At 43.5% G+C, this 26537-nt stretch overlaps 1 protein-coding gene across 6 annotated transcripts in view; it reads right to left on the reverse strand.

Moving 5' to 3' along the window:
- BTBD7 (BTB domain containing 7) overlaps positions 1-25752 on the reverse strand; it is a 235697-nt gene extending 209945 nt beyond the window's left edge. For all 6 annotated transcript variants that reach the window (XM_029597853.1, XM_029597852.1, XM_029597851.1 and 3 more), the window contains exon 1: positions 25375-25752. The gene's annotated coding sequence lies outside the window, so the exon portion shown is untranslated. The remainder of the gene's footprint in view (positions 1-25374) is intronic.
- Between the last annotated feature and the right edge of the window lie 785 nt (positions 25753-26537).

Here is a 26537-nt window from a genome sequence, read left to right on the forward strand (position 1 = left end):
GAGAGGATCCTGACTAGGTGTCCTTCCATCCATGCCCTGAAACTGATTAGGGCTAGGCAAGCCACCCTGGTCTCTAACTTGGTTATGGAGAATTTTCTCTCTTGCTGGGACCAGTGCCCTTGTGCCACTTGCCTGTCAGTGTGTCCCCCAGCCCTTGTTGCTGGCATCTGTCGTAAGTAGGGTCCACTGAGGGGATCTAAACTTGAGCCTTTGGCCAGGATGCTTTTCTCCTGCCACTACTAGCAGCTTTCCTTTACCTGAGGTGGTAGCAGAAGCTTCCAGTCAAAATCCAGCTCTTGCAGAGCTCTGCTGGCCAGAAGGTACTCTTGGAGTGGTCTCACGTGTGCCTTCGCCCAAGGCACTGCTTCGATGGATGATGCCATCAACTCTAGCACCTGTAAATAAGCTAGACTTGGGCTCTTTGGTGAATAGTAAGTTTTCCACTTGTTGCTGCAACTTGGCTATTCTTTCTTCTGGAAGGACCAGCATTCTCTCTGCTTGGGTCGAAGAGGGCCCCCAAGATACTTTAACGTCTGCGACGGGGATAAATGGCTCGAGTTTGTTCACTATTCAACCCAAGCTTTGTGTTGTGTTTGCCCTTATCAGCCAGTCGTCTAGGTACGGATGGACTGATTCTCTCCTTGCGTAAGGAGGCTGCTACTACCACTAAAACCTTCATGAAGGTTCATGGTGCTGTTGCTAGCCCAAAGGGCAGGGTCTGGAACTGATAGTGATAGGGTAAAACTGCAAGCAAAGAAACTTCTAAAAGCTTTCCCACATGGGAATGAAGCTAGACCTCCATTAGATCCAAAGAGGAGAGAAACTCGCCCCCTTCCTACTGCTGCCTTGACTGTACTTAAGGATACCATCCTGAAAAGTGGAATCCTCAGCCCTGGTTTACTCTTGAGATCCAGCAATGGGCGTGTGTCCCCCTTTTTTTTTTGGCACCATGAAGAATATGAAGTGCGTGCCTTTTCCTCTTTCCTGGATGAGGACTGGGATAATGGCTTTGAGGCTTAGCAGCCTGGTCACCGCATCTTCAACTGCCTGTTTCTTTGCTCTGCCACATGGTGACAGGATAAACTGTTCCTTTATAAAACTCTGTAGTTCTGGGTAGTACCCTTCTTTTATTATCTCAAGTAACCATAAGTCTGTAGTTACTAAGGTCCACTCATGATAGAACTCCTTTAGTCTGCCTCCAACCAGTGGAAGCTTTAAATGGATCCACGTACCATCATTGTGCTCCCTTAAGGAGCTGACCTCTGTTGCCAGAGTCTCTGGAGCCACGCCTAGCCTGCTGAAAGGGCTGCCCGCACGACCTGCCCTCCCCACTGGGTTGGACCCTTGTCCACTTAAGGCTGTCTGGTGTCCCTGGGCTGCTGTCTACCTATGCCCCCTTGTTGTGATCTCCTGCTTTTATCTTCCAGGAGTCTCAGAGGTTTAGACTCCAGGTTCTTCATGAGTGTTTCCAGGTCCTCGCCAAATAATTTTTTCCTTGAAAGGAAGCTTACTCAGTTTGTTTTTTGACACCAAGTCTGTTGCCCAGCTTTTTAACCATAGGAGGCACCTCTGGCCATCATGCCAGTGGCGGCCTGCTTGGCCATGAACCTAATAAGATCATAGAGCATCCGCCACTAGGCTGCTATACACTCTGCTTGCGCCATCTCTTGGTTGATGGCACCTTTCACCTGACCTACTTGTGGAGGTGGCTGCAGTGTACAAAGCCAGGCCCTTGCTGCATATCCGCTGCAAATCGCTGATCACAGTTCTAGGCTAGACAACTCAAAGCCCTTCCTCTCGATCCTTCTGTCCTGCAGGTCTGAGGGCTGCATCCCCCTCTACTGAGATAGGATTTTTTTTGGAGACCGCCAATACCACCGCATCTAATTTAGGGAGGGACAAGAGTGTCGCTCCCTATCTAATCATTATGTATACTCTTTCCTTATTCTTTCTACTGCATTGTCTTAAGTCTGGCGTGGAATGCTCCGCTGTAATCATATCCTGGATTGCGGAACTTATGGGAAAAAAAAGCCTTTGCTGGCTTCGTAATATCCATAGGGACAGGGTTACCCTTTGGCTTGGAGCCTCTGGGCTGCTCCTCAGAGCATAAGGACTTGGAAGACAGATAAGGGTTCCTAACTTGTCTGCCCTAAATAGCTCTGGACCTAGGTTCTCCTCTTCCAAAGTCTCCCCCAAGGAGAAGCCATCGGGATCATCAGAAAGTGGTTCCTGTAAGGGCCTGGGGCTCTCCCCTTTCCTGGATTCCAACTTCCTCTTTTTTCCTACGGGGAGTATGGCTCAGGCTTTGCATTTGGGGCCACCTGGGCCCATAGGCTTCCCCTTTATCTCCCTGTAGGCTTTGTGCAATAGGAGCACAAAATCCGTCGAGAACTCCACCCCCTCCCCCTCCGATGCTACACGGGAGAGAGCGGGAGCCTGACCAGCAACGACCTCTATTTCGGCTGCCAGTACTTTGGGGCTAGCTGTGGGAGGGAAACTCGCCGGGCCTCGTCTGCTGAGGCTCTTGCTGCCATGCCATCACAGTTGCAGCGTGATGCAAGGTGTGACTGGTGGGACACACCTTGCATCACGCTTCACGCATTTCCTGCCCATTTCCATCTTACCTGCCAGTGCAGGGGTTCAAGGGACTTTGGGATGGGTCCTGCAGTGTTAGGCTATAGGCCTACTTACTGCTGCCGCTGCCATCTTTTAATTTTGCTGCTCAGGAAATGCAAGGCCACAGGCCTGTTTGACCAGTGTGGGGGGGGGGGGGGGGGGGGAAGCAACCCTAAGAGGGCCATCATCCCATGGAGGCTTTCCCCAACCTGGTCTAGGCACTTCCCCGGGGAAAGCGACTTCAGGGAGGCCAGTGCCCCTACTACTTCCTCCTACCAAACCAGCTCCACTTACCATCTGCTGCAGAGAACTACTGACTCCTTCCCTGCTGAACCAGCCTATATAGGAAGAGTGCTTCAGGGAAAAAGCCTGGAACTCTTCCTCCATCTGTTGGTAGGGGGACAAAACCCACTGTGAAGAATGGTCTGGCAGGACAAAGAGAAAGCAGGCACGAATCAACCATAACACATGCGGAGTCCCATGCTGAGGGCTGAATTGCAGAACAGAAATTGAAACAGACAACCTGCCCCAGCAGTAGGAGAGTGGGTGAACAGGATGCACATAACTGCTTGTTCAAAGATACTGTCTCCTTGGGACTCACTGTCCAGTCAGTAGTGGGAATGAAGGTGTAAGCAGATGACCAAATAGCAGCTTTACCTCCATCTTCAATGGAAGTGGGCCCGTGATAAGCCACTGAAGTCGGCATGGCACTTACTTGTTAAGCCTTGACAGAGTCTGTAAGCCAATCAAAGCACAACAGTGCACTATCAATTCACAAGCCAACATGGTTCTTTTAACAACTGTCCTTCGCAATCTGTTGGGATCAAGAGGACATGAACAGCTGAGAAGCTTGACAGTGAGGTTGAGTCCCCTTTAGGTAATATGTCAATGCTCATTCTCCTTTGTGTGCACGTAGTCTGGTGGCAGCACAATAGCTTGGTTGAATTGGAATGAGATATTACTTTCGGAAGGAATTTGGGCGAATCTGAAGGACAATATTGTTAAAAAAAAACTGCAAGTATAGTGAATAGGAAACCAGAGCCCGTAATTCACTTGCTCTGCATGCCAAAGTGACAGGAATAAGAAACACTTCAAGTCCAGCAACTCAAGTGGGTTAAAGAAGGATTCATAAGTTGAGCCAGAAGCATGCAAAGGACCCAAAGCATTGGAAGTTTATTGACCAGACAAGGAAGAAGACAAAAGAGAAGAGGTTGGTCTGAGGCAGGGGGACTTCACCCTTCAACTCATGTAAAGACTCTCCTGGAGGAGGAGAATCCACATGGTAAGGACTCTCCCAATGTCAGAAGCCTTTATCTTTATTTGAATTTATTAATCGCCCATATCCTTGGCAATGTACATAGGCACAATCATAGCATTTCAGTAAAATACACTAGAATCAAAGTTAATGACCACAAACAGCTAAAACACAAGGACCTTCTGAGGACTTATTTTAACAACTTTTTTATACCGACATTCGTGGGTACATCATATTGGTTTACATGGAACTAAGAGAAATACAGAGAATGTTTTTAGTAGAGTTTTAAAGGACCTCACACTGTCTGCCATACGTAGTACTTCAGGGAAAAAAAAAAAAAAAAAAAAAAAAGTGTTCCAGATCACCTGGTCGGCCACGGAAAAGGACACATGCTCCTATGGGGGACTTTGAACAGCCCCTACCATGTGGAAATATTTCCTCCATCTTCTGTCTGGAGGGCTTAAGGAGGCAAAGAAAGTCTTCACCAGCTCTGACAGCTGGGTTTCCACTGGCTGAGGAACCCTCTGCATTGGAATTGAAGACAGATGGGCTTATCAGGGGACACTGGAAGGGCTGATGAGGAACTTGATGCCCTAACAGCCACCTCCACTGAAGCCACCACAGGGAGTTCCAAGACATTTTATTAGGCTAAGCAAGCCAACCTGCAGAATGCTTCTTGGGTTATGTCTGAGGAAGCTACTTCTGTGCCTATCTCAAGGGAAAGACTCATGGGTTTCTGCACAGAAGTATTGTGCTCTGATGAGAGTGAAGGCGCCTTGGGCTGATGTACCAAGAGAAGACTGATGGCACCATGATCGGCACTGGATCCAGGTAGAACAGGTGGCTCTGTGCCACTGGCATCTTCTGCATCATGAAGGACAACAGCACCTGTGCAAAGGCTACTATTCATTTCTGCATCATGGAGGATCACGCCTTGGTGGAGCCCTATGCCAATGGCACCAACTTAGGCATCAAGGTATCCCTTGAGCTGCTTAGACACTCAGCACATTCATCATGCCACACTCAACCTATGGCCTATGATGGATCCAAATACCAGCACCACTGGGTGTGGGCCGGTGCAAGAAGGAAGACTCCCACCTTGATTTCTTGCAACTAGAACCAAATGATACCTCGTGTCAAGGCTTCAGACTCATACTCACCAGTGCCTTCCCTCAGCTTTTCCATCTCCCAGACACGATACTGCTGAGCCTTTGGAAGGCATCCAATCACAGCTATAGCAGTTGGAGGAGGTGTGGTCTGACAGAGGCAGCTATAATAACACTGCAAGTGTGTCTGTAATGAATATCCAGAGTCCACAAATGCAGGTCTTGAAATGCAACTGCAAGAATACTCACCAGATCAAAAAAACATGATCACATCACTCCCACACTTATAGCACTTCACTGGCTCCCAATAAAATTTAGAATTGAATATAAAATACTATCCATACTACACAAAATAATATACTTATTATTTATTTGCAGTTTTTATATACTGACATTTGTTTAGTAATCTCACATCGGTTCATAATTAACAGAAACATTGCAGCTGTGCCAAATAGAGCGAATATGTGCAACAGTGTTTTACAATAAACAATAAACTTTACAATAAACTTGTTAACGAACATATGCAATAGTGCATATGATCTCCACTAACTTAAAAAACTTAAGGGCAAACCTTATTTCACAACCAAAGTAAAAGAGTATGAGTGTGTGTTTCCAGCTATACATATCTATAGATATAAAGTGACTCCACTGGCCAAAAAGCTCAGAAGCAGTGCCACATAATTACCATCACCAGCAAATTCCTCATTCCCATATTAATGCTTACATCACACTATTTTCTAATCAAAACCCCCACCCGAAATAAACTCAGATAAGCAAATTTTTTAAACCAATGGTATAAATGTAATGTACAATCCTAATAGAAAAGAGGCTTAATTCTGCAGACAGCTCATTTAAAGATGACATTTTGGAAAGGGAAGAATACCATGAAATGTATATAATTATAAAACAGCACTATTTTGCAATTAAAAGAATGAAGGTCAGCTGTTAGAAACCATTATTTCACAGGTAAAGCATTACAGAAGAACTTGCTCTTGCAAGAATTGCTGAAAAAGACTATCTACATTGCATGTCATCTGTTAATGATAGAAAAGAGCTATTCAGATCTGATAATCAGTGACAAGTGGCAAACAATAGCTTTTCACTGCCAGAAAGCAATATACATTTTATCAACAAATACTAACCCCGTCCAGAAACTGTGCCTGGTTTATACTGAAGTTTTTATAAATTCTTCGCCTTTACCATCTTTTTATTTTTCAATAACTGGCTTTTAAAGGGACAACTCTATATTATCATTTAATATTATGTAGCAGTTATATTCTGTGAAAAAAAGGAAGCTACTCCTGCAAGCTACAGTATAACTTTTTTTTTTTTTTTTACATCAGATGGAAGGTATATTTAATCATAAGTAAACACCATCAATAAGGGAAAGAAATTCTTTTCTCCTCATCTGAGTGGCCTGGGCCACATCCGGAAATATTTTAATCGGTTGAGCATAGAAATTCAAGGGGAATTTCCTAAAATAAAATAAGATTTCATAATTAAATTGACATCTTGCTTGTATATAAGGGATACCAAAAGAGTACCCCTCTCCAAAATTTCCATACTAGAGCTCTCAAGGAAGCTGGTTAAATTAGCGGGGATATTAACCTGATTCATTTCTCCCAGCGTGGTTCTCTTATTAATGAAATGGCAAAAATTTATTGACGGCATTTGATCAGGCAAAAAAGAGAGAACCTCGCTTAGAAAAGAATTTCTTTCCCTTAGACAGAAAGCTCTTGATCTAGGATTTTCCTATGTTTTACGTTATCCATGCAAATGTTTTTTAAAGAAGGGTAACGAAGTTTATGTTTTCTTTTATTTTGAACAGTTCAAGAAATTCATTGAGGCCAGGTTACCCACTACTTCCTCTCCAATACCGACCAATGTCCCAGGGTAAACAAATAGGTAACTGAAGGAAAAGCTATGTTAATGCCCTGTTTAATTTAATAAATAGTTTCTATTGTACTCTCTTCTAAGTTTTCACTTGCCCCTTTTCAAAGTTACTTAATGAAAACTATATGTGAGACAGGATATAAGTTAATTATATACTATGCTGTATGATTATTTTGATGAAATTTCAATATTGGTGAAATATTTTGGTGTATAACAACAGCATGTGTTATAGGTGATTTATTTTTCTTGATGTATAAATGAAAAACTTGATAAATAAAGAATTCAAAAAACAAAAAAAAAACACCATCAATAAAAGCATTTACAAAAGCTATACCAAAAAAAGTATAAAAGTATGAAAATCTCAAAATTGAACATATTTTGACTATCATCTATTTCAGGGGTGGCCAACGCCAATCCTCAAAAGCTACACGATTTGCAGACAACAGAAGCAGTACATGCAAATTTATTTCATGCATATTCATTGTGGAAATCCTGAAAACCAGGCCTGTTTGTGGGTATTGAGTTGGCCACCCCAGGTCTATTTCAAGGGATGGACCTCGACCTATTCCTTTTTGGAGAGCAATTTTTAATCATGTAATTCATTCTTGATTCTGCCTGTTTTGATACCACTTTACCACTAGGTTACTATATTATAATTGAAAGTGTGTGGTATTCCAGTAATAGCTTTGGTCCTGGAGAGAGATGAATTCTTTGCCGGCTGCGATACCTTTATTTGGACCAACATAGGAATAAATCAAACATGAGCTTTTAATTGTGCAGGGACCCATCATCAATTTTTTCTGTTTCGCTTTTCTAGAGAACAATGCCCAAAGTGAAAAACTGATAAAAACATCAAAACAAAAGTTACAATTAAATAGTCAAAGCAGATGGCTGGGGATCCAAGATGGCGGATCAACAGCTGTCAGCATGAGAAATCCCTCTGGCATTTTCACCTTATATCTGTTGTTTTCTTACTTTTAATTTACCTTATGGGCAAAAAAGAGAAAGTCGAAGACAGGGACTTATCCTGCAGCCCTTTTGATGCACCTCTCTATGGGCCTAATGAACGCTCATGTTGTTCGCAGCCCACCGACGCTGGGAAATCCGCCATTGGAGGGACCGGGAGGGGACAATGTGCTGTCGTCGCCCCCAGGCTCATTGTCACCTTTGAGCCTGGTTGAGAATACTGCAGGATTCCCGGGTGGCGTATCACAGGACGTGCTGCTGGATGCTGATACCAGCATGACGCTCTCTCTGTCTGGAGTGGTGAGGTAGGCACAGCAGCAGTGAGTGGTGTGGTGATCTCCGAGTTCCCAGGCAGGGCACTTACCGAAAATGGAGGAATAGGAAGAACAGAAGGGCCTGATTTTGGATCATTGAGCGATTCCTTTATACAGTTCCAGCCGTCTGAGCACGGTGAGACAGATTTCCTTTTCTCTTAAATCTATTTAGGAAGCCATTGTTGACCTGGGTAAATCTCTCTCAGGGCAATTATCCCCTATGGTAAAAAACTGTGTGGACTTGGATAAACAAGTGCAAGCTTTGAAAAAGAAAAAAAACCTCTTCCTTGGATCTGGGATAGCAAATTTTGTTAATAAGAATGAGTTAAATAAGTTCAAGAGACAATTAAGGAGAATACATATTTGGCCTCTAAAATGGAAAATTTAGAAAATGCAATAAGGAATAAAAACCTTAGATTCATTAATTTTCCTATATTACCAACAGTATCTCCAAGAGAGATGTTCAGGAGATATTTAATGGAAATATTGTATGCTCCTTAGAAAGCTATTCCGCCTAAGAACATAAGAAAATGCCATACTGGGTCAGACCAAGGCTCCATCAAGCCCAGCATCCAGTTTCCAACAGTGGCCAATCCAGGCCAGAAGAACCTGGCAAGTACCCAAAAACTAAGTCTATTCCATGTTACCATTGCTAATGGCACTGGCTATTCTCTAAGGGGCGGATTTTAAAACCCATGCGCGGGTAAATCCTTCTGGATTTGCACGCCGGTGCGCCTATTTTGCATAGGCCGTCGGCGCGCGTAAGTCCCGGGGCTTCCTGTTGGGGGCGGCGACGTGGCGTGGTTTTGGCCCGGGGGCGTTCCAGGGGCGTTGCCGCGGCCTCCGGAACAGCCCCCGGGACCGGACCAAGGAGCGGGGCAGCCGGCCAACGCGAGCAGGCGTAACTTTGCCGACAAAAGTAAGGGGGGGGGGGGGGGAGGGCGAAGGAAAGTTCCCTCCGAGGCCGTTTTAAGATAATATATTCCTTCTACTTTTTAGACGCTGTTATTAAGCCCTTGAAAAAGAACGGCTTCATTCGAAACATGGACCCATGTTGGGCGTGTTAAGAACCGGAAGCTTCAGAGTTATTTAACAAAACAGCGGTGATCTTTAAAATAAGTTACACTCACCAAGCAAATTTAAAAAAAATCAAAAAAATATATGTTCACTGGTAACTGACCGATGATTACAAATAAGGCTGAGTCAAAGCGATACTGCTCCCACGATGAAGCCTATTATGACTGGTCATTGTCTATAAATGAAAACGTCTTTATATTGAGGACACTTTTGGCATTCTGTTTATTAAATATTAAATATTTTACATTTGTTAACTAAACAGTAAGTAGTGGGGGCTATTTTATCAATGGCATTCGATAGTCTCATGGCCCTTTATGTTTACGGCACTGAATCAATTTGATTCCCAGAGACATTTATGTCTTGGATCCAAGCATTATACTCCTGGCCAAGGGCTAGAGTGGTCTCGGGGGGGGGGGGGGGGGGGGGGGGGGAATGGGGTATCTGACCCATTCAGAGGGGAACGAGGCAAAAGATTTCTCAAAATTATATAAGAATAATTATGCGCCATTAAAATAATGAAAATTAAAAAAATGATTTAGAGAGGTAGACTCAGCTCCCCATCTCATTGTTGAGTAGGGATAATGTTATAAAAATGGCTATATTACCTTGCCTGATTATCCCTTTATGCACCTGCTTTGTAATATACCAGTTTCAGTGTCCCAGAGTCTCAGGAGCACAAGTTCCAGCTTTCTTTGGCAAGGAAGATCTGTGGCTGAGACGTGCAGTATTAGGGGGTTTGGGTCTTCCCAAACTTCAATGGTATTACTGGACCTGCCGTCTGGCATGCTTGAGAATCTGGACAGGAGCGGACCAAACACAGTTATGGTGAGAACTGGAGTACGAAGCAGTGAGAGGATGTAGCTTGGCATCCTTGTTTTACATGCCTGCGTCCTCTTCTATCTTAAAACTGGTTTCAAGGGGTCATTTAATTATAGCCCACACTTTGAGAGTTTGGAGAGCAGTCCAGCACCACATGCCATTACCAGATGGGATCAGATCCTAGGACTTCTTTAATGCAAAACCTGCAGTTATCACAATGTACCTTTTCCCCTGATAAGGAAAGGTGGGCAATGGCGGGGATGAGATTTATGGACCAGCTGGTAGATGATGGTAACAAAATCGTTTACAATCTAATGGAGGAGTTTCAGATCCCTCCCTCTACTAGATATTTATATTTACAGTTATAGAGGAACCTGATTCGAACCATGCCATTAGACTATTATGGAGGAATGTGTAGGGGTATTATGTAGCAAAAGGAGAGCACAACATCTGATTTCATTTCTATATATTTTCACCAGGATAAGGATGAGTCAGGTGAGGAGTGAATGGTCTAATGCAGCTTTGGAATGTAAATTTAAATACAGATGATGGCAAAGTTTGGAAGTCTATTTGGAAAAGGTCACAGAATTAGATATGTTATAAGGGACAGAAGGTGATGTACAAGATGCTTCATTGTTTATATCAAACTCCTGAGATCACATGACACGCTGAAGGAAGACGACGTGTTCTCCCTTCCCTGGTCTTAGCCTCCCGATATCCGTCCCCATCCTAAAGCCTAAGACCGTGATTTTTACACGTCGGAGGTGCTCCGACGCTCTGTGAAACAGTGCCGTCCTCCCAGCCGCTTTTAATGGCATCGCGCGCTGCTAAAAAAAGAGAGAGACAAGGAGAAGGCCCGGGCGCTGGACTTGCCGCCTGAGGACGCTGGGGCAGCAGAAGCGGGGACATCACAGTCGCCGAACATTGCAGACATGACCGCGGCGGTAGTGGCAGCGCTCACCCCCGAGCTGAAAAAGATCTCCGCACAGCTCACGGAGCTTACTTCAGGTATGGCCGGGCTGGAAAAGAGATTTGTCGATGTGGAGTCGTGTGTCGTCTCTAACCAAGATGGCCTCCACACGGCGCAGGCTGAGATAGCAGCGCTTAAAGAAGCGGTCGCTAAACAAACCAGTAAATTGGAAGATTAGAGAACCGCTCCCGGCGGTCTAACTTATGATTTTGTAGGGGTATCGGAAGAATTGGAGGACAATAATTTAGCCCCTTTCCTGAAAAAATGGCTAACAGAAAAATTCAGTCTTTCGGCGGTGCACTGCCCTCTCAGGGTGGACAGAGCGTACAAACTCGGCCCCAGACACCCCGACAATATTAAACCGTGGGTGGTGATCACAAAGATCCTGAATTTTGCAAATAAAATGGCGATCCTGAGAGCGGCTCGTCGGGGGGGGGGGGGGGGGGGGAATCAACTGATGCATGGCGGGCAAAAAATCTTGATCTTCCAGGACTTTTCCACCTCCCTGATGGCGCAGCGCCGAGCTCTCGCCCCGTATTGCTCGCAGCTATTTGGCAAAGGTCTGCGAGCGGTCATTTTGTATCCTGCCAAAGTCAGAGTACAAACGGCGACCAGCGTCCGATGGTTCAGACAGCTCTGCCATTCAGCAGTTTCTGCAATCTTTGCCTGCCGGCTCATCCCCTAGGGGGAGCCGGCACCGGACAAACCAGAGTCCTCTGTTCCGTAAAATTGGGCTTGCCAGTCATTGCTTTACATTATGAATCAACTCCTTGGCAGCGTAGGCTGGAGGTTCATTTTAGATGGACTGTGGTTGACCACTGCAATTTCGTTGCCAGTTATTTTTCCTCTGTTTTCATGTTTTTTCAAATCAGCTGTTTTCCTTGGCTATACTTTACGCCATGGGCTCTCATTTCAGTACAGTTGTTCTTATTTGGGCGTCCAAAGTTTGGTGGCCTTTGGCCCTTTACCTTCAAGGAGTTTAGCCTGCCATCTGGGACCCTAAGGAGACTTCTGTTTTTTTGTTACACATATTTCACATGGACTGGACCGGATCTGTATTACTCATGGACAGCATAGCTACTCCAGCTCTAGACAACAGGACTTTTCTTGGGCACATATTTTACAGGGTGGCATTGTTGGCAGACAGCTCTGCGATTCAGACTGTTTTCTTCAATATCTTACTCAAGTGGGGGGGGTGGATATAGGGAGGGGGGTCCAGGTTGTGTCCAACTGGTCTCTGATCATTGCTCTCGAGCGGTGAGCATAGTGTGTGGTATGGGATAGGGGAAGGACGGGAGGGGGGGGGGGTAGAATCGGGGAGGGACGGGAGGGGATTATTGTGGATATTCTAATGATTGTCATGCGGGTGTCTAATTGTAGCTCGATTGCCTTATTCTACTTGATGGTCAATGTGCTGAGCAGGGGGTGCCTCAGCTGGAGGGCACTTTCTTGCCTTGCAAATATCTTTGGGTTACTGTTATGGAATATTACTCACAGCGGGATGGCTGCGCCCACTAGGATAGTGTCTTGGAATGTGGGTAGTATACACTCACCAGTCAAGCGTACTAAGCTTTTTGCGGCTCTGAAACGTCACCGTACTGACATCGCCTTCTTGCAGGAGACACATCTCTCCAACCTTGAACATCAGAAGCTAAGACAGGGATGGGTTGGTGAGGTACGCTATGCGACCGCTACCACTAGGTCGGCAGGTGTGGCCATATTAATCCATAAGGCAATCCCTTTCATTATTTCCCAAGAATTAAAGAACCCACAGGGACGTTATCTAATCCTTGTGGCAGAATTCTACCACACGCCGGTGGTCTTATGTAATGTATATTACATTACATAAGACCAGCTCATAATGATCATTACATAAGATCAGCCTAAGCCTAGCCTTCCCTGACTCCTAATGCTATTCTTCCCATACTCCAGATTCTAGCCTTCATAGTCTCCTAATTCTTGCAACCTCTGACTTAATTCCTCCTCTCTTTCTACCGCAATTCGCTCCCATGTTTCCCAGCCACCTCTCCAAAGCTTTCCACCGAGACATATATTTACGAGAAGTTAATTGATATGATAGGATATGTTACAGTTTTCAATATGTTAAGTTATAATTCATTTCATATTTTTATGCCTTCTTTGTTCTATGTAACGCTCCTAAGCGAATTTTATTGTTATGTAAACCGGTGTGATTTGTATTCTTACAGGAACTTCGGTATAGAAAAATTAAAAATAAATAAATATGCGCCTAAACAATACACTCCCTCGTTTTTTCAGGAGATCTACCGGAAATTGTTGCCCTTCCTAGATCACGTTCTGATAGCGGGGGGTGATTTCAATGCCGTCCGCGATCCAAGCTTAGATTTGTCCCGAGGATCGGCTGCCCCCGCCCACTAAGTAAAGGCATTGCGCTTCTTGAGAATTCTCTCCACTTGGTGGATGTCTGGCGAACGCTTCACCCTATGGACACTGACTTTACACACCTGTCCCGAGCGCATGCGTACTTTTCCCACTTGACTGTTTCTTAGTGCACGGGCATTTGCAAAGGTGGGGGATGCACAGATAGAGGACATATGTATTTCTGACCATGCACCCATATGATTTGAACTCCATTGGCAAACTCAGACTCTGCACCCAAGAATCTGGTGATATCCTTATTACCTTGCAAAAGATAATTCTTTTCAGGAATTTCTGCATGGTAAATGGTCAGAATACATACAGGCCAAAGCGCATGCGGAGGACCCTATCCTTTTTTTTTATATGGGAAAAGCGGTCCTTAGGGGAGATATCATCTCCTATCTGGCACACCGTCGGAAGATGTTGGACAAGCGTCTACTCTCCATGATGGGGGAGCTTCGTAAAGCCAAACGGGTATATGTATGAGCCCAAACATCTGAGAACCGGGAAACCTTGCTTGCATTACAAGCAGCGGTAAACACCTTACTCCATCAGCGGGGGAAAAAAAAGTTTACTACATTACCAATTCCGACTGTTCCAACATGGTAATAAGGCGGGAAAGTTGCTGGCCAACTTAATCCGCTCAGCGCGACGCCCCACACAAATTGCGGCATTACGGGCTCCCACGGGTCATTTATTAACTGACACTCCCTCGATCTTAGGCACGTTTCAACGATATTATGCTGATCTTTATACGGCAGAAGGGACGTCAACTAGTGCAATACGTGATTTTCTGTCCTCGATATCTCTCCCAAACCTAATCCCGGAGCAGAACGATCGGCTCAATGAACCTGTCACGGTTTCAGAGGTGGCTCGAGCTATCCATCTGGCCCCGCGACTTAAGGCTCTGGGACCAGACGGATTCACAGCAGAATTTTACAAAGCTTTGTCTGCTGAGTTAGGAGACCTGTTGTCAATGGTTTTTAATGCACTTATACAGCGGGGGTCCTATCCTGCCCACACAAATGTCACACGTCACTAATTCTCAAACCGGGCAGGGATCCTCTGTCGCCCGCGTCCTATAGACCTATATCACTATTGTGTTGTGATCAAAAGCTCTTAGCTAAGATTTTGGCAGAGCGGCTGGCAGATATACTACCCAGGTTGAATTTGCCGGGTCAAGTAGGCTTCGTCAGGGGCAGTTACACTCTCACGAACATACGATGGGTTACGACAGCTATGGCTCTACGTCAGAGGGTGGCGGACCCCTTTCCTGGTAGTCAGCCTGGATGCCGAAAAGACGTTTGACCAGGTTGATTGGCAATATATGTTTGCCTTGTTACGTCACATGGGTTTGGGGGGGGACTATTTCTGCAAAGCATTCAATTGCTTTATGAAAACCCTCAAGCGTCTATAATAGCCAACTCCACCCAGTCACAATTCTTCCCGGTTGCAAGGGGAACGAGACAGGGGTGCCCACTCTCGCCACTGTTATTTCTTTTAATATTAGAGCCCTTATTGCGTTTGATTCAGGATACACCTGAGATAAGGGGGATATGGCTGCAGAAACAAATCTTTAAATATGCCGCATTCGCCGACATCTTACTGTTTCTTACTCACCCAGTGCAACCTCTTGCCGTACTCTTGGAGCTTTTTCATCGTTATGGTGTGTTCTCAGGCTTTAAGATCAACTGGGACAAATCAGAGGCTCTTAACTATGTGCCCACCATTCGAACCCACTGGGAAGGGCAATTTCCCCTGCGCTGGGCGGACGGCCATTTTCGGTATTTGGGGGCATGGATATCCGCTGACCCTGGCGCTTTATACTCTCTTAATATCCCCTGCTTACTTCAGCAAACAAGGGACAGACTTCATACCTGGCGTAACTTGCAGTTGTCATTGGGGGGTGCGTCAACATATTTAAGATGGTGGTCCTCCCACAATGGTTGTACATTCTTCAGAATGTGACACTTTTCTTTGTCGGTGGGACTTGAAATTGTTGGATACTATGCTTGGAAAATGTCTTTAAACAAGAAATATTGAAATCCAAAAAAAAAAGCAGAAATTTAGAATTCAACAGTAGAGAATATATTCTGCATATTCTGCTATAGTGGCTCTTGTGACATCACTTGATAAAGTTGTAAATGACCATCATATAATGTCTCCAGTGCCAATGGCTATTTGGTGAAGCCTTTTATAGCACAGGGACCTGGTATTTATGGTGCAACTGGCTCTTATGGTAAAGCCTTAGAGCACAATATCCAATTTAATCATTGGTCATTTTTTTATTTTTTGTTAATGTCCTTATCGTGGCTATCAATAGCTGTGACTGCAAATATCTCAAGATAAGTGCACATTATATGTTCTTCAAGTGTGCTCTTCTCTCTTTGTTGTAGTCCTGAAGGTGATCCTCCGATTCTGCAGTGTTTCGGAGTAGAATAACTCCTTCTTCAGGGAGCTTCAGGAAAACATAGGACCTACACCCACAGGACCTACACCCTCCCCCTCGAATCAAACACAAACCCCACATGTAACATCCTGCACATAATAATTTATCACTTAGTAGAACCCGTACACATCCTCTCACCTCATTCACTGTTGTTTATGCGCTTATACAATACTTGTATAAAACCTATGTACATATCACTTGCCCATTGATTCCCTGTACATATTTTTTCCTTATGTATCTGTTTCACCCTCCCCCTGCCCCCTCCTCTGTCTCGATCACCCCGACCCCTCCCTCCCCTAGTTATCTAGTTATTACTCCGTTACTACGTTTATGTTACACACTGTTCCTTGTAAAGGCTTTGCCTACATATAATTTGGTTGTAAGTTATCTGTAAACCGGCACGATGTGCAAACGGTTGTCGGTATATAAAACTAAATAAATAAATAAATAAATGTGTAGATGGTACCAGCTTTAATTAGCCCGCTAGGTGAGACAAAAATAAAGATGTGAACGAGCCTGTTAATGCTGCCTAAATGCTAGCAATTTAATGTATGGCTTAGTAATGGAAGAGCACTTACTGAATCACTTAGATGTGGTCAGCATGACGCGCTGATAATACTGATTATTTTGTTATAACTGCAACAACGATAAATTTGCATTTTTAGTAAAAGTGGCCCACATTACAGCATAAATAGGAAGGAGGGGAATGTGCAAAGCTTATAGCGTAAGACTAACCTTTTCAGAAACTTACAACCTCCAAGCCGTGTAGTACTTGCTTTGATTTTTCTTTGCCGCGTCTGACAGTCTTACTGCTGCCAAAACACTGTATTTGAAGGGAATCCATCGACCGAGTCAACCAACAGGAAGAGAGTACTTCCAAAAATAGTAAGATCCAAATATGGGCAATGATGTCGGTATCTGGCGGCCATTTTAATGTAAGTCCTTATATGGACAATGACGTCAGCTCTACCTTGCACGGAGGATGCCCATTGGCCATTTGTTTGTATATTATACATTCTTTTTTAAACCTTTTATATATTGTAAAATGCTGTGGTCAAGAGCTAATGCTCAAACTCGGAATCTCTGAAGAAATCCCGAACTGTGCAACCTTTATGTAATGAGTACGAAAAATTCAATAAAGATGTTATTCAAGAGAAAAACACATGTGATGTTAAGCAGCAAATTATACCTCGAAGTCTAAGGGTCAACAAAGCACCGCTGATGTTCACAGAAAGACCAGATTTCCTTTCTAAATGGGCAGCTATACTCAACAAATGCTCCCTAGATGATGTTACTCATCATAGAATACACCAAACTGGTCACAGAAGAAATTAAAGCGGAAATAGTGGTCATCGAAGAAGAGTTTAAAGCAACTACAGATATAAAAAATGTGCAAAATTCCATGGAAGAACTACATCAAACTATTGATAAATTTAAGACAGACATTAAACGCACCAAGATAGCAAAATTCAAGAGAGACAAGACGGATTATGCTAATGCCAATGTCTATACATGGCTTAATAAAAAAGATGATGTCCCTAAACCAAAGAAAGTCACCTTCGCAGCATCAGATGATTCATCGAGTGGTTCAGATGAACAGAATCCTCGCCCACAAAAGCAATCTTTTTTAGACAAACGCCGTCATACCACTCGTCCACCACGATCTTACAGCAGAAAGTCACATTACCAATTAGCCAACGAAGAAGATTCACAGTGGCACAAGCCTTTCACGTGCTCACAAAACACTCCAGCGGACAATCGTCGGTGATAAATTTATCCAATTACAACCTCTCCATAGAAGAAACACGGGTGTTGAATCCTGGGTTATCTTTTGTACCTGCCAATAAACACAATCCATTTGAATGTAGAATTTCTTTACATAGATTTTTTCGATTATTGATGATCAAGCTCTTTTTTTTCCCCTCGCATTCAGACACTCTTCCAGATATTTCCATAGTGAAGAAGAAATCCTGATGGATTCCACCAGGAATAGTAGACAATCAAATCAAAGCTTTCCAGACAGTGGTCCTATAGGAATTAGCCAATATAGAATCCAGATCAAATCACACGTATTACAATTTATCTATAGCAGAGAATTGAGCCTTGACGTCACTAGCAACCAACACTGAAATTGTTATCAAACCAGCCGACAAAGGCGGAGCTATTGTCACAATGAATCATAGCAATTACCGCTCAAAAATACTTTGTCAATTAGGAGACCAGACATTACAAGATGATCCAACAATAGCATTATCACAAAAAATTCAACAACTATTACAAGAGGCACAAAAAGAAGGATTCATCACTACCAAGGAATACAATTATTTATATGTTGAAGCTCCTCGTACACCGGTCATCTATGGGGTACCAAAAATACATAAAGCCTTAGTCAAACCACCCTGTAGACCTATAGTTTCTGCAAATGGATCTCTTTTTGAACCATTGGCGAAATGTATAGATACGTTTCTTCAACCGCATGTCCGACAAGCCACGTCCTACATCCAAGATACTCCAGACATGCTTAAGCTGTCCACACTGAAAGACATACACGATCGCCATTTTTTGGTAAGTTTGGATGTGGAGGCATTATATACTAATGTTCCTCAAAAAGAAGCGTTACTTTTGGTTGAAGAGATTTTTCAACGCAGAGTAAGACCTCAACGTATTCCTTCAGAGTTTCTCATCGCCATTATGGAATTAATATTATTCCATAACTTCTTTTTATTTGAACAGCAACACTATTTACAAGTCCATGGAGTGGCCATGGGTTCTCCCATAGCACCAGATGTAGCCAACCTTTTTATGACTAAATTTGAAGAAGAGCATGTATATCAATCATCATTTTTCCAATATGTCAAATTATGGTCACGATGTATTGACGATATTCATCTGGACATACACAGAAGAACTTTTATCATCATTTCACCAGTGGCTTAATCAAGGCAATCCATTTTTAAGATTTACCCTTGCCTATGATTGCTCACGCTTATCATTTTTGGACATACAGATATATAAAGATACAAATGGTATTACCACCACTCTCTTCAGAAAACCCATGGACAGGAACAATTATCTTAGATTTGATAGTCATCATCTACGTCATTTCAAAGAAGGCTTATCCATGAGTCAATTTTTCATGATTCGAAGAATCTGTTCCGAATCGGATGAATTTCATCATCAAGCTGACATTTTACAAAAGAGATTTCTTGAAAGAGGTTATCCCACAAAGACCATTAGGCAAGCATATAAGAGTGCAATGAACTCAGATAGAGAACAGTTATTAAAATACCAACATAAGGAAGCAGCGCCTGCATTGATTTGTGTATTACAACACACCAATCTGACTTCACTCATTAAAAGATACTATTCTCAAATATTGGCACATATTGAGCCCACATTCGGTGTTTAGTGACCCACCAATGTTCGCCTATTCTAGGGGACAAAATATAAAACAACAGATAGTTAGAGCAGCTCCTAACACCCGTCCCCCACCTAGTTTAGTGAGACAAATCCCTTGTGGACACTTCTTTTTGTGCCACTGCACAGTGGGTCCGATCTGGCAAGATCCATCTTCAGGAGTCAAGATTTCAAGAAAATACACTGTTGACTGAAATACTGAGTTTGTCGTTTATGCCCTCAGATGTCCATGTAAAAAAATCTATGTTTGTCGGACTAAATGCAAAATCAGCACACGTCTCATTGAGCACCGTAGCAGAATCAATAAACAAGACATCAAGGCGCCTACAGTGTCTTCATTGTATTACTTCAGGGCACACCTTTGATGAATTTACATGGGCTATTTTGGAACATATTCCACCCCATTGGAGAGGAGGAGATAGAATATCTCTCCTAAATCACAAAGAGAACCAATGGATCTTCCATCTTAGATCTTCAGAACCATTTGGGCTAAATGAGAGAGTCAAATGGTACTCCCTCATATAAGCATTTACACCATAAGCCCGTATGTTGAATAGCTGATTATTGTAATATCACTCATATCTTCATTTAACAATAGAGTTTCAATTTAACACAGTTTTGGAAAACCCGAGTTAGGACCATGATAAGCGCTCTAGTAGGGCATTAGCTTGAGGTAATTACATTGTAAAGAACATCACATTGAATTTTTCGTACTCATTACATAAAGGTTGCACAGTTAGGGATTTCTTCAGAGATTCTGAGTTTGAGCATTAGCTCTTGACCACAGCTTTTTACAATATATAAAAGGTTTAAAAAATGTATAATATATAAACAAAAATGGCCGATGGGCATCCTCCGTGCAAGGTAGAGCTGATGTCATTGTCCATATAAGGACTTACATTAAAATGGCCGCCAGATACAGACGTTATTGCCCATATTTGGATCTTACCATTTTTGGAAATACTCTGTCACTTCCTGTTGGTCGACTCAGTCGATGGATTCCCTTCAAATACAGCGTTTTGGCAGCGGTAAGGCAGTCAAAGACGCGGCAAAGAAAATCAAAGCAAGTACTACACGGCTTGGAGGTTGTAAGTTTCTGAAAAAGTTAGTCTTAAGCTTTGCACATTCCCCTCCTTCCTATTTATGCTGTAATGTGGGCAACTTTTACTAAAAATGCAAATTTATCTTTGTTGCAGTTATAACAAAATAATCAGTATTATCAGCACGTCATGCTGACCACATCTAAGTGATTCAGTAAGTGCTCTTCCATTACTAAGCCATACATTAAATTGCTAGCGTTTAAGCAGCAATAACAGGCTCGTTCACATCTTTATTTTTGTCTCACCTAGTGGGCTAATTAAAGCTGGTACCATCTACACATAACTATGTTTTCCTGAAGCTCCCTAAAGAAGGAGTTCTTCTACTCCGAAACCCTGCAGAGTCGGAGGATCACCTTCAGGACTACAACAAAGAGATAAGTGCACATTATATGTTCTTCAAGTGTGCACTATCTTGAGATATTTGCGGTCACAGCTATTGATAGCCACGATAAGGACATTAACAAAAAATAAAAAATGACCAATGATTAAACTGGATATTGTGCTCTAAGGCTTTACCATAAGAGCCAGTTGCACCATAAATACCAGGTCCCTGTGCTATAAAAGGCTTCACCAAATAGCCATTGGCACTGGAGACATTATATGATGGTCATTTACAACTTTATCAAGTGATGTCACAAGAGCCACTATAGCAGAATATATTCTCTACTGGAAAATTTCTTTGGCAGGGCAAGTAGACTAGGATTACTCTAGCCACACTGGGGGATGAGAATCCCCGACTTAGCACTCTATAATATAGCTAGCAATCTCCGCCTACTTCGGGATTGGATATTGGGGAGTTCACAATACACACACCTGCCAGACCAAACGCTGATTGCCCCCTTAGACTTACGGTTTGTTCTACAGTGCACCACTTCGGGTCTACCTGAAACTCTTAGGCAGCACGCCCTATTGGAGCTGCTGCGGCGGGTGTGGAAGCGACTATGTACTTTTTACATGTTCCCTCAGTCTGTGCAAACCTGCTCCCACTGCAAGGCAATACCCAGTTTACACCGGGCTCGCAGACGGCTGACTTCCATGGGTGGGCTCAGAGGGGCATTACGCAGCTGGGACATGTCCTGGATGGGAAGGGAACACTGTTACCTTTTTCTACTCTCACTGCGCTGTATACTCTGAAGCCGACGCAGGTCTTTCCATATTTGCAATTGCAGCACTATGTGCGCTCTTTGTCTGTGGACTACAAGAGGCCAGCCACTTTCGAGGCATTGAATAAGCTCTTGCGATTAGAAAGAACTGCTAAACTTACTTTAGCCGAAGCATATCGAGGATTGAAACCCTTAGTCTCCAAGGTGTCTCTGGGGCAGTTGGTCGAGAGGTGGAACAGTGATGGGTTTTTTCAGATTACAGCAGAGATGCTTCGCACTAGCTTTCACCAGATACCCCAAGGTTACGGGTAATTCCTATTACAGGGAAATGCAATACAAATTTTTGTGGAGGGCGTATCTCTCCCCCCTGCTTTTATATCGCGCTCATCTACGGGAGACGAGTCAATGTGCCAAATATTATACTGATGCCTGCACTTTGTCACATGCCTTTTGGGGCTGCCCCCGCATTCAGCGTTTTTGGACCGCCTTTACTGCTTATCTGGGGAAGCTAATAGGAGTCGCTGTTCCCCTCTCGTACTCAGCTCTTCTCTTTGGGTGTATGGGTGCTGCCGTGGTTAGGGGAATGGAATCACGGCTCCTCATTCAGGCGGCTAGTTATGTAGGGAAAAAGCTGATCTTACTGCACTGGAAGAGTACGGTGGTCCCTCCCTACTGGATGTGGAGGAATGCCTTTCTTAAGATATTACAAATGGAAAACCTGGCGTCTCGAGTGTCGCACTTACAGCACCGTCAGTTTGTACGGATCTGGACAGTGTACATCGAATTGCTTCCACACAGAGGGTGCAGTCAGATCCTAAACGACTAAAGGAGCATTTGCATGCAGCTGGAAGCCCGTGCAGGATGGACTGGATAGATGGCTGCCACCTGTTTAATGCTATGACAATCATTACCTATGCTTGTTTTTTTGGGTTTGGGAGGTGGGGATGGGAGAGCACTGTGCGGGTGGGGAGATAACTGTTTGAGAGTTACATGTCATACTGTTTTTCCAAGTGACCTGGGGGGTTGAGAGTCCAGTCTCCCTAGGGCAGTTTGGTTCTTGTTATTGCTATGTTCAAGCTCAATAAAAAAAAGTGTTGAATCTATATCAAACTCCTGTTTTTGTTTTTAGCTAAAATTGGTATGTCTGGGTCAGAATGTTGGAGGGGCTGTGGAAGAACATAAAAACATGCCATACTGGGTCAGATCAAAGGTCCATCAAGCCCAGCATCCTGTTTCCAATAGTGGCCAATCCAGGCCATAAGAACCTGGCAAGTACCCAAAAACTAAGTCTATTTCATGGCTATTTTCTAAGTCAACTTAATTAATAGCAGGTAATGGACTTCTCCAATCCTTTTTTAAACCCAGCTACACTAACTGCACTAACCACATCCTCTGGCAACAAATTCCAGAGTTTAATTGTGCGTTGAGTGAAAAATAACTCTCTCAGATTAGTTTTAAATGTGCCACATGCTAACTTCATGGAGTGCCCCCTAGTCCTATTATCCGAAAGAGTAAATAACCGATTCATGTTTACCCGTTCTAGACCTCTCATGATTTTAAACACCTCTATCATATCCCCCCCCTGAGCCATCTCTTCTCCAATCTGAACAGTCCTAATCTCTTCAGTCTTTCTTCATAGGGGAGCTGTTCCATTCCCCTTATCATTTTGGTCACCCTTCTCCTTCGCAACTATATCTTTTTTCAAGATGCGGTGACCAGAACTGTACACAGTATTCAAGGTGCAGTCTCATCATGGAGTGATACAGAGGCATTATGACATTTTCCGTTTTATTCACCATTCCCTAATAATTCCCAATATTCTGTTTGCTTTTTTGACTGCCGCAACACACTGAACCAATGATTTCAATGTGTTATCCACTATGATGCCTAGATTTCTTTCTTGGGTGGTAGCTCCTAATATGGAATCTAACATTGTGTAACTACAGCAAAGGTTATTTTTCCCTATATACATCACTTTGCACTTGCCACATTAACTTTCATCTGCCATTTGGAAGCCCAATCTTCCAGTCTCACAAGATCCTCCTGCAACTCATCACAATCTGCTTGAGATTTAACTACTCTGCATAATTTTGTGTCATCCGCAAATTTGATCACCTCATTCGTCGTACCCCTTTCTAGATCATTTATAAATATATTAAAAAGCACAGCTACAATTCCAGATCCCTAAGGCACTCCACTGTCTACCTTTTCCCACTGTCAAAACTGACCATTTAATCCTATTCTCCATTTCCTGTCTTTTAACCAACTTGCAATCCACAAAAGGACATCACCTCCTATCCCATGACTTTTTAGTTGTTTTCTTAGAAGCCTCTCATGCGAGACTTTGTGGAATGCCTTCTGAAAATCCAAATACACCACATCTACTGGTTAACCTTTGTCCGCATGTTTATTCACCCCTTCAAAAAAATGTAGATTTGTGAGGCAAGACTTCCCATGGGTTAAATCCACGCTGGCTGCATCCCAAACCATGTCTATCTAAATGTTTTGTGATTTTATTCTTTATAACAGTTTCCACAATGTGAATCAGAATAACTGGGCAGACTAGATAGACCAATTGACCTTTTACTGATATCATTTACTAGGTTGTTACTCTTTTTATGTTACAATAGCTTTTATTAGCCTAATATAACCCAAAGTTGATGTAGTCCATGGGTTTTTTTTTGAGACTACATAAAATGGGCAGATGTAGTTGTTATTACCAGGCATAGAACAAGATCTTTTAGCAAGCAAATATTTGCTCTTTACCTTAACAAATTGGAGATTTATCACTGTAAGGAGTCAGTGTCCACAACAAATTTCAACCACAACCAGTATATTAATGGGGTAAAGAAAGTCTACTATTTTAGCAATGAATGTAAGATTCACTGTATGTAATAAATACCACACACAATTTTTAAATCCTAAGGGCCTGATTTACTAAGGCTTTTTTTCCCAGTCTGTCTTTATGGTGAATAAAGTTAGTAACCAAACCCTAAGCCTACAGAACCAGCACAGAAGCTAATAATCAGCAGACCATATTGCATTTCTACATGAGCCCTAGTATGTCTTCTAAAATCAATTCTAGGATGAAGATTAGGTTGAAATATTACTGTTGCCAAAGAGCACATAGTACCAGGAAAATATTAAAGTAACCTCTTTCTCAACTAGTCGTTAAAGCTCTCCATCCATAAGAAGCTATGATAAAACTGTAAAGCAAGCAACATAATCTTAGCAATAGCTGGTCGATGTAGTGAAACAGACAAAATCTATCTATGTATAAAACTGCTGGCCCCACTTACAGTATAATGGGAGAAAAATAGCATGAATTACAAAAAATCTCAGATAAATATATATATATCATGTGTGTGTATATATATATATATATATATATATATATATATACACACACACACACACACACACACACACACACACACACGGAGTAATTCTTCCCATTGCTTATTATGGTGTACACCTCTTGTTGTCATCTCTTCCAACAACTCCCATGCAAACAATCTGTGCACCTCCACAACACTTCCAGACTGTTTTCCTAAAGGGGGAGGAAAAGGGGCAACTATTGCCCGACCTCCCCCTGGGCAGAGGAGGGCGGGATGGGTTGAGCTCTTCCTCTCCCCACTGTCATAGGCGGCAGGAGAGCAGTCGGCAATCCCTCAACATTCGGGTCTCCCCCTTTTTGGGAGAAGTCACAGTAAGCTTCTCGCAAAGCGAAGGAGCCGCCGGACAGACAGTTTAGGTTGGTTGGTTTTACTGCTTCTGTTTGTTATTTTTTTTTTTTTACCTAAGTTTATTGCACCCTGTAATCCCCTTAGCAGACAACAACAGACACGTCGCTCCCCGGCAGTGCGAGGGGGAAGGGCAGTAAACTACTCACTCGCTTGCTGACTGACCGACCGACTCCTTCGGTGGCTCCCAGCCCTTCACCGGCCCGCACGGACCCGCCGCTCTGCACTCCCCATCCTCTGACGCCCGCCGCCCGTGGCAGAGGAGGAGGGGGGGGGGGTGGTACCGCCGGACGCGCGCCTTATCAGCTTCCCGCGTATCCGCTATTCGCTTTGCTTATGCGCCTTCTACCCGGCTCCCGCTGGCCGTCTCCTCCTACATAAAACTCCTCGCTCTCGCTCACACTCAGCCGCCGCCAGCCCCGGCTCCCTTCGCCATTTTTTTTTAATTCCCTGACTGACGTACGACGCCGCTCCGAGTGGCTCTGCAGAGAAGGGCGGGCCCGCCGGGCGTACGCTGGCCAGGTGACGTCACACGCCGTGACCGTGCCGTCGTCTCCCAGTTTGTGTCGAGCTGGCCGGCGCGCTCTCGCCTGCCGAGCGTTCCACCTCGGCTCCTCCCTCTTCACGGTGCTGTCACCTGACCCGATCGAGTGCACTTAATTGAAAGCGCGGGGGTTAGGCTCAAAAGTTCCATCGGCAAGACGATGGTGTTGTGTTTTACGTGCGGCCTTCGTCAACTGGACAGATCTGAAATAACTACTACTTAATAACTTCATTGATTCCTGAACAGATTTAAACCTTACAACAATAGTCCGGAGGTAACACGAATCCAAATTAATTTGATATTAACTTAAAAAAGAAAAGCTCGCTAGTCAAACCCTACTCAGCTCTTCTAACCTCACTTTCAACCTACACCTTCAAAGGATCAACCGACTTAACCTAACATTACCAACACTTTTTAGCTCATTCTTAAGACTCCTCGTGCACCCATTGACAAAAATTACACAATCACTACTACAATCCCAAGTATCACACATTACACTAATTAGACAAACCCCAAAATTTCCTGAGGTTTTTAAGCTCAAACCTTAAACCATCATGGATCACCCCAACTGCTACAAAAAACCAAGAAAAAACCACCTAATAACTATCCCTCTCCTCAAACAAGCCAAAAACCTTCTATACCTCACATTCTTCTTGATAAATGCTCAATCACTAACAAAGAAACTAACGATCATATCTGACTTGATAAACACAAAGAACCTCGACTTCTTTGCGATAACTGAATCATGGCTCAAAGAAACTGACACTG

The sequence above is a fragment of the Rhinatrema bivittatum genome, chromosome 4 (assembly GCF_901001135.1).
Source record: "Rhinatrema bivittatum chromosome 4, aRhiBiv1.1, whole genome shotgun sequence".
Taxonomy (NCBI): Eukaryota; Metazoa; Chordata; class Amphibia; order Gymnophiona; family Rhinatrematidae; genus Rhinatrema; species Rhinatrema bivittatum.